At 43.3% G+C, this 7,508-nt stretch overlaps 1 protein-coding gene across 1 annotated transcript in view; it reads left to right on the top strand.

Moving 5' to 3' along the window:
- SLIT3 (slit homolog 3 (Drosophila)) overlaps positions 1-7,508 on the top strand; it is a 915,040-nt gene that overhangs the window by 637,967 nt on the left and 269,565 nt on the right. The window lies entirely within an intron of this gene.

Raw genomic sequence — 7,508 nt, 5'->3', positions numbered from 1 at the left:
TAGGAATATTATAGCTAATGTTAGATGGATCTTGGCAGAAAACAAAGAATATCAGAAGAATGTCTATCTGTGCTGTATTCTACTGTACCTATCTTAAAAAGTTCTACTGTACCTTCCACCATGGTGATCTTGCCAGTAATTGAAATAACAGTTACATAGCATCTAGAATTTTATGATAGATGGTTTGACTAAGTGACAGGTAGATGGTAATCAGCTTTATATAGGATGATAGTATTAAGATTACTAAAAATTTTAAATTTATGGATTGACTTTCAAATAGTTTCGAAATTCCTAAATTAATTTTTATTTATATGTAACACATCAGTAGGATACTTTCTCCCTACTAGGATGTAAATGCTAATTTTTATATATAATTAGGCCAAAGAGAATCAAAATGGGCATCTACTTCCCTGATCCAAAATCCAATCATATTTCTAATTGTAAGTGCTTTTTAGAATGTCCTTATTTTAGTTTAATAAATCAAGAATTAATGAGGGGTTTTGTTAGTCTACTCAAACATGCCTCCAGACACTCCATGAACTTTGATATATGTCGATAGTTATAGAAGAGAGAGCTTCAGGCCTTTTGTTCATAGGGTCACTATGAGTCGTACTCCACTCAAAGGCAATCAACAACAACAACTCATCATAATGCTTTCTAGACTCTACTATATTAATATATTTTTTGAAATTATTGCTTCTTAGTGCTGAATAGTATTCTGTTGTTTGAATGTACCACACATTTTCAATCAATTCATTTATTGATGAGTTCTTGGGCTATTTCCATTTTTCTGGCTATTGTGAACAGTGCTGCTATGAACATCAGTGTACATATCTCTGTCCATGCCTCAATTAGAATTTTTTGGGGTATATTCCTCGTAGTGGAATAGTTGGGTCATAGGGAGCTTTGGTGGCCTAGTGTCAAGAAGCTGCACTGCAATCCTGAAGGCACATGTTTCAAGGCCACCAGCTGCTCCATGGAAGAAGGATAGGCAGTCTCCCATGTGATTAACTGCCTCTGAAAACCCACTAGAGGGTCATATAGGGGTTGGTTCCAATCCTACAGTATACAACAATTGCTGTTGCTGTTGTTAAGTGCCGTCGAGTCGCAGGCCACTCATAGTGACCCTGTGAAGGAGAGTCCTCGACGCTTGGATGCCTTTCATTCTCTCTCCAGGTTCATAGGGTTTCCAGAGGCAAGCTGTTATCAAAGTGGATGCCACTCCTCCTTCCAAACTTGTTTTAATCGGGGAGCTCCACCCCACTCTCTGTCCACATTGGGTAGCCAGCCATTAACGCACTGGACACATCAGTATCACAGTGTTCAGCCTCACAACAACCAATGCAACAATGTTGTTGTTGTTGTTGTTAAGTGCCGTCGAGTCGCAGGTGACTCATAGCGACCCTATGAAGGAGAGTCCTTAATGCTTGGGTGCCTTTCATCCTCTCTCCAAGTTCATAGGGTTTCCGGAGGCAAGCTATTATGGAAGTGGACGCCACTCCTCCTTCCACGCTTGTTCAATCGGGGAGCTCCACCCCACTCTCAGTCCGCATTGTAGCCAACCATTAACGCATTTGACACACCCGTGTCAGTGTTCAGCCTCACAGCAACCACGAGTGTCCGCGGGACGGCAACTTGTACACCAGGGCTATACGACCTAGAGGAATGTCTGAACAAAAACAGTGAAAGACTGTCCTGAGGGCTGCGAATGCAACAATAGGATCATGAAATTTCTATGTTCAGTTTTTTTGAGGAAACACCAAACTTTCTTCTAGAGTACCTGCACCATTCTGCAATCCTGCTAGCAATGTATGAAAGTTCCAATCTCTCCACATTCTTTCAAACATTTATTACCCTCTGTCCTGTTAAACTTTGTTCCTGCTACTGGAGTAAGGCAATGAATAGTGGCAGAAGAATTGACGCCTTTGAACTACAGTGTTGGAGAAGAGTATTGAATATCCCAAGGACTGCCAAAATAACAATAACAAACAGATACATGTTGAAGAAGATGCACCCAGAATGTTCCTTGGACGTATAGATGATAAACAAAATTTGTCTAACATATTTTGTGCATGTTGCTAGGAGAGGCTATTTCTTGGTGGAGAGACATAATGTTTGGGAAGATGGAGGGATGGCAAAGGAGAGGAAGACCCTCAACCAGGTGGATTAACACAATGACTGAAGCAATGGGCTTAAGTGTGTCAGAGACTGTGGAGATGGTACAGGATAGGACAGAGTTCAGACCTGTTGTCCATAGGGCTGTTATGAGTCATACTTGACTCGATGCCACCTAACAGCAAGAACTGGAGTGAGATGGGATCTAATTGCAGTTTTTATTTGCATCTCTCTGGTTCTCAATTATTTTGAGCATTTCTCTATGTGTCTGTAGGTTTTCTGAATGTCTTCCTATGTTAAAAGTCTTTCCATGTCTTTTTCCCCATTTTTCAATTGTGTTACTAGTCTTTTTCTTGTGGAGGCCCTATAGCATTCTGGAAACTCTTGATATATGACCCTTGTCTGAGATGTTATTGCCAGATGTTTGTTCCCAGTCAGTAGGTGTTCTTTTCACCCTGTTGTAAGAAATTTTTGATGCTCACAGGGACTTAATTTTCAAAAGGTTCCATTCATCAATTTTATCCTCTTCTAGTTGCACATTTCTAGCTATATTTGCAGGCCTATTTATATCATAGGCTAGGTCTTCTAAGTCTGGTGCCATTTTAAACACCAATATTTAATCTTCTGAGAATATCCCGATTTATGAGACTGATCCTTGAGGTGTTCTTATGGAAATTTGGGGTTGGCTCTCCTAGGATTCTTTTTAGTAGCATTAAGTTCTCTCCCCTGCTCCTTTGTACTTTGCTGCTAAATGCATCTTTGAGCTGAGAGCCTCTTCAACGGTGTGCTCTTGGGTTGCATTAGTCACCTGTGCTCCAATGGAGAATAGAAAGAGCCTGGAAACTTGTTCTTGGTTGCTCTTTAACCAAGCATTGCCTGATAAAGGGATTCAAAGGCCCAGTTGCTTGGACACTGGCCACATCTTTTCTCCCCTTCTCCATCTGCTTCCTGAAAGAACCCAACTTAAGACAGACCTTTTTTTCTGAATCAGCATTCTTGTTATCACAAGAAGAACTGGGATCAAATATGGATACTCTTGTCTAGGAGAAAATTAACAAGAACAAGAAGTCTTTCTGTTTTAATGGACAGAGTATTATCAACACGTATGCATTTTACTCAATGCAGAGTTCACATATGTCCATGGGGATCTTGTTAGTAGGCCTTTCCAGGGAGGTAAACCCAGGGCAGCTAACTGGGGAGAAGTCTAAGAAATAAATGCAGCCATGCACCGAAATGCATGGTCCAGGTGCTGTGCTAGGTGTTTCACGTGTGTCGACTCATTACATTTTCACATTTAGCTTATGAAATCAGGATATTAATAGCTCCACTGGAAAGATGTGGGAACTGAGGCATGGAACATTTAGGAATGTGTATGTTCATACAGCTAATACGTGGCTCCACTCACTTCAGAAACGACAGTTCCCAAGTTTCCGGCAGCTTTCTAGCCCTCTTTTGTGGCATTGGAATAACTGGGGTTTGACACTTCAGTGAAAATCCATCCCACAAGCTACCGCTTAGCACAGGACTTCTTGAATGTGACTGAGACAAGTACAATGTCCCTGGAGAAGGAAAGAAGAGAACATTTTCCTGTCCTTGTCCCCCGAGGTGGCCCCAGTAGATGTGCAGTGTGTAGATGTGCAGGGCTGGGTGGAGGTGAGGACCCCAGTCGCTCTGAGAACAAAGCCTGCCTGACTTTGCAGTAAGAGCTACGGGAACTATTTCAAAAGCTCCCCTGGAACTAGACAACCTTTCAATCCATTTATCAAAGTGTCTGCACGTCCCGTTTCAAGGTAGACGAAGCAATAATAAATTTGTGAAGAAAGTTAATCTGTGTCCAAAGCATTTTAGTAAATTAAAAAGGGGCGGGGGGGAGTTGGATGGAAGGGGGATATATTGGTTCTTGCCAACTCCTATTTGACTTACTGTCTCCTTAATAAGTCCTCTTTGGTCTTGTGTTTTTGGATTGCATAATCAGTCGGTTAATCATTTTCCGGAAGCTGAGAAATGCACTTTAGCTAATGCAGTTCTCCTTTTCTTCCAGAGCCCTAATTATTTAAAAAATCACCCCAATCTCTAACACCACTTCTCAACCAAAAAAGTCTTTCCCACCACCCATCTTTTATCTTGCCAGAAAACCCAGCATACCTTCCACCCTCTTCTACTCTCATACCTCTCTTTTAAAGGTTTCTTAAGATTTTTTTTAAAGATCCCTTTCTCTGATCACTTCCAAACAGTCCTCACTCACTATAAGCTGTCTCCCTCAAGAAGGGTGAGGCACTAAAGCTCCAACAAGCAATTGGCCAGAACTAGGCTCTTGGGCATTATGGATAGATTTTGTTATTTTTATTTAAGTGTCAGCTGAAAATGGTGACTCTTGTCTTTCTCAAGGATAGTACTTAACAATAGCTTCATGCCCTGGCACCCCCCTGAGATAAACACCCTATTAGAGACCCTCACAAAGGCCCTGTGATAATTGTGAAGGGACAGTTACCGAAAATGAAGCACCCAGCCCTGATCCCCCCTCCACGCCCCATCAGTAACACCATTAAAGCTGTCACTTTGTCAGCCCACTGGAGGTATTTATGAAATCAATATACAATTCCGCAGATGGATGGCAGCCGTATTGTTAGCTGGAGAAAAGAGGCTCAATGGAAAATAAAATTAATAAAATTTACAAGCAGATTGTCCTGGGGAACAGATAAATTCCCTACAATCTACTGTTTTGCTCAATTAGGACGGAAAGAAGGCAAAGGAAAGGAGATGGAAAGAAAGTACTGCTTTATACTGGGATTCTTTAACTATTTAAAAAAAGAAACAACCCAACCAAAACTCATTGTTGGTGAGTCAGAACCAGATCATAGCTGACCCTCCAGTGGGTTTTCAGAGGCTGTAAGTCTCAAGAGGGGCGAGTTGCCCATCTTCTTCTCATGGTGACTGGTAGATTCAGATACCACACCACAAAGTTATCAAGTCAGCACCAATTCATTGGGACCCTCTTGTGTCTGAGAACAACTATGGTCCGTGGTATTTTCAATAACCTTTTGGAAGTCTAGAACTAGGTTTTCTTCTGAGATGTGGCTGGGTGGATTCAAACTCCCAACCATCTGATTAGTAGCTAGGCACTTAACTATTTTGCTACTCAGGAACACCTACACTTAGAGTAAGGCTGGATATGGAAGGAAAACGGTGACCAGAAAACAAGGTTACTGCCCTGGGAAGGGAGGATTTTGTCTGTGTGACTGCCTTTGTTGGAGGCCTCTCAGTATGTCCACTGAATTGTTCTTTCCAAATGTCACTGTTTCTCTATCAGTTTCCTCTCTTGATTGCAGACTGCAGCCTCTGCATAATGGCTGTCCCTTCCGGTCCATCAGGGAGGCCTTGGACTCAGATGGTTATTGCATTACGGGAATTCCTGTCCCTCTTCCAGGTTCCCTGAATGGGTAAAGCTGACTATTAGAAACCTTTCTCCTTTCTGTTCTACCTGATTCTAATTTTCAGCAGCAGACATGTGGCTGAAGCTCTCTCTCAGAGGCCAAAGACAGCAGCCCAGCCCCAATGGGACGTGGAGGGGGGGACTTGGTGGCCTGGAGGCAGCCTTCACTTGGCAGGAAAGCCTGGGCCCATAGTAAGTGGCTTCTGGAGCCTCGGGTGTAGCCCGGATGCCTGGTAGAAATTGAATTAGATGACAAGACCAGGGCCCCCTTCTCCTGGAGGCTGATGGAGAGCAGTGATATGGCCTTGGTGACACCACCTGACCTCTGCTGTCATCGTGGGCCTTTGTTCAGCGCCGGACTCCAGCCTGGAGCCCTGCTCATTGAATCAGGTCCAGCCAGGGAGCCTGCACCAGTCCCACTGTGCGTCTAAATGCACTTACGTCAATTGCAGACAGAAGAAGCTGGGCTTGCGATGGAAAGTGCCCTCGTTTTCAGTCCCTGAAGCCACTTGTATTCATACCTGCACCCTCCCCTTGCTTTGGTGCCTAAAATACTTAACAGTGATTCCACCCAGACAAACCCTAAGTGTGTGTGAGAGCCAGAGAATGGACACCTCCCTTTGCCTTTCTATTTTCCTCCTGTTCCCTTGAAAACATTCATGTAAAAGGCCCAAGTTTTGGTGGAGGATGGTTCTCTGGCCTCACTTTCTGTTTGTATTTGGACTTAGCTATAACTTTTGATTAGGCGCCTTTGGAAAGTCCGTGTCAGAAGTGCCCATTGGTAAAACCATCTGTAGAACAATTGAGCATCTAAAAAAATATTTGTTTTAGTCTCATGATCCAGCAAGTTCTAATTCTAGGACTTTGTGTTAAGGAAATATTTGGATAACTGCCCCAAAATGCATGGGCAGAGTGAACTTCATCCTCATCTTTCTTTAAAACAGCAAATCAACAAGAAACCAATTATAAATGCATGCCCAACAATTTGGGGTTGAGAAAGATGGGCAGTCTCCTCCCATTTCAGTTTACGGCCTCAGAAAATGAATGGTGGGTCATTATGAGTCAGGACTGACTTGAAGATACTGAGTGAGTGACCCCGTCTATATAGCTGGATGAAAGACATGAACAGGTACCTTCAATAGTCAGTGAAATAATAGATGATGTGGTCTGTTGCAATCTGTTGTTTCACTGACTGACTATATTGAAGGCATCTGTCACATGTGTCTTTTTAACTGTAAATGGGGAGATATGTGTCTATCTCCAGGAAGCTCTGGTAGCATAGGCCATAGGGATTTGAACTGCTAACTCAAAAGCCAAGCCTCTCTAATGGTTCAAATACACCAGCAGCAGCTCAGGAGAAAGACAAGCAACTCCCTCCTGTGCAACTACTGCCTTGGAAACCTGCTGGGGGGAGGGGGGTCAGCTATGAGTCAGTTTGAACTCAACAGCAATGATATCTGTAGATGCGTTGTTATGTACCAGAGAGTTGAAACCAACTCATAGCTGACCCTCCATTGGGTTTTCAGAGCTGTAAATCCCATGAAAGGAGATTGCCTCATCTTTCTCCCACAAAGCAGCGATGAATTCAAACTGTGAGCATTTTTTTTAACCTTTGAAGCTAAGGATTGTTAAAATTTGAAGAAAGCATGAAGATATTTCTAATTTGAAGGGAAAGCATAAAGACTAGTAAGGCCTTCCCTTTGGAGTTCGGCCCTCCTTTGCCTGTGCCCCAGCCTCGTCTCTGTGGATCCTTCTCCAGAAGTTTCTGCGGCTTGTGCCTGTGAGGATGTCCCAGGTGAGGCCTCTGTGAGACCTCCACAGGGCTGCTTGCATGGCGGCCTGTGGGACTGCTGGGTCTTTACGGGTTGATTACTCACTGAGAGCCCCTCGGTGTGTGTATATGTTGGGAAATGTGTGTGTGTGTGTGTGTGTGTGTGTGTGTGTGTGTGTGTGCGCGCTG

This window comes from Elephantulus edwardii, unplaced genomic scaffold, assembly GCF_000299155.1.
Source record: "Elephantulus edwardii isolate Elephantulus edwardi_28Jun2011 unplaced genomic scaffold, EleEdw1.0 scaffold00033, whole genome shotgun sequence".
In the NCBI taxonomy this organism is placed as follows: Eukaryota; Metazoa; Chordata; class Mammalia; order Macroscelidea; family Macroscelididae; genus Elephantulus; species Elephantulus edwardii.
Note: the sequence above shows the minus strand (reverse complement) of the source record. Positions and strands in the feature narration are given on the sequence as shown.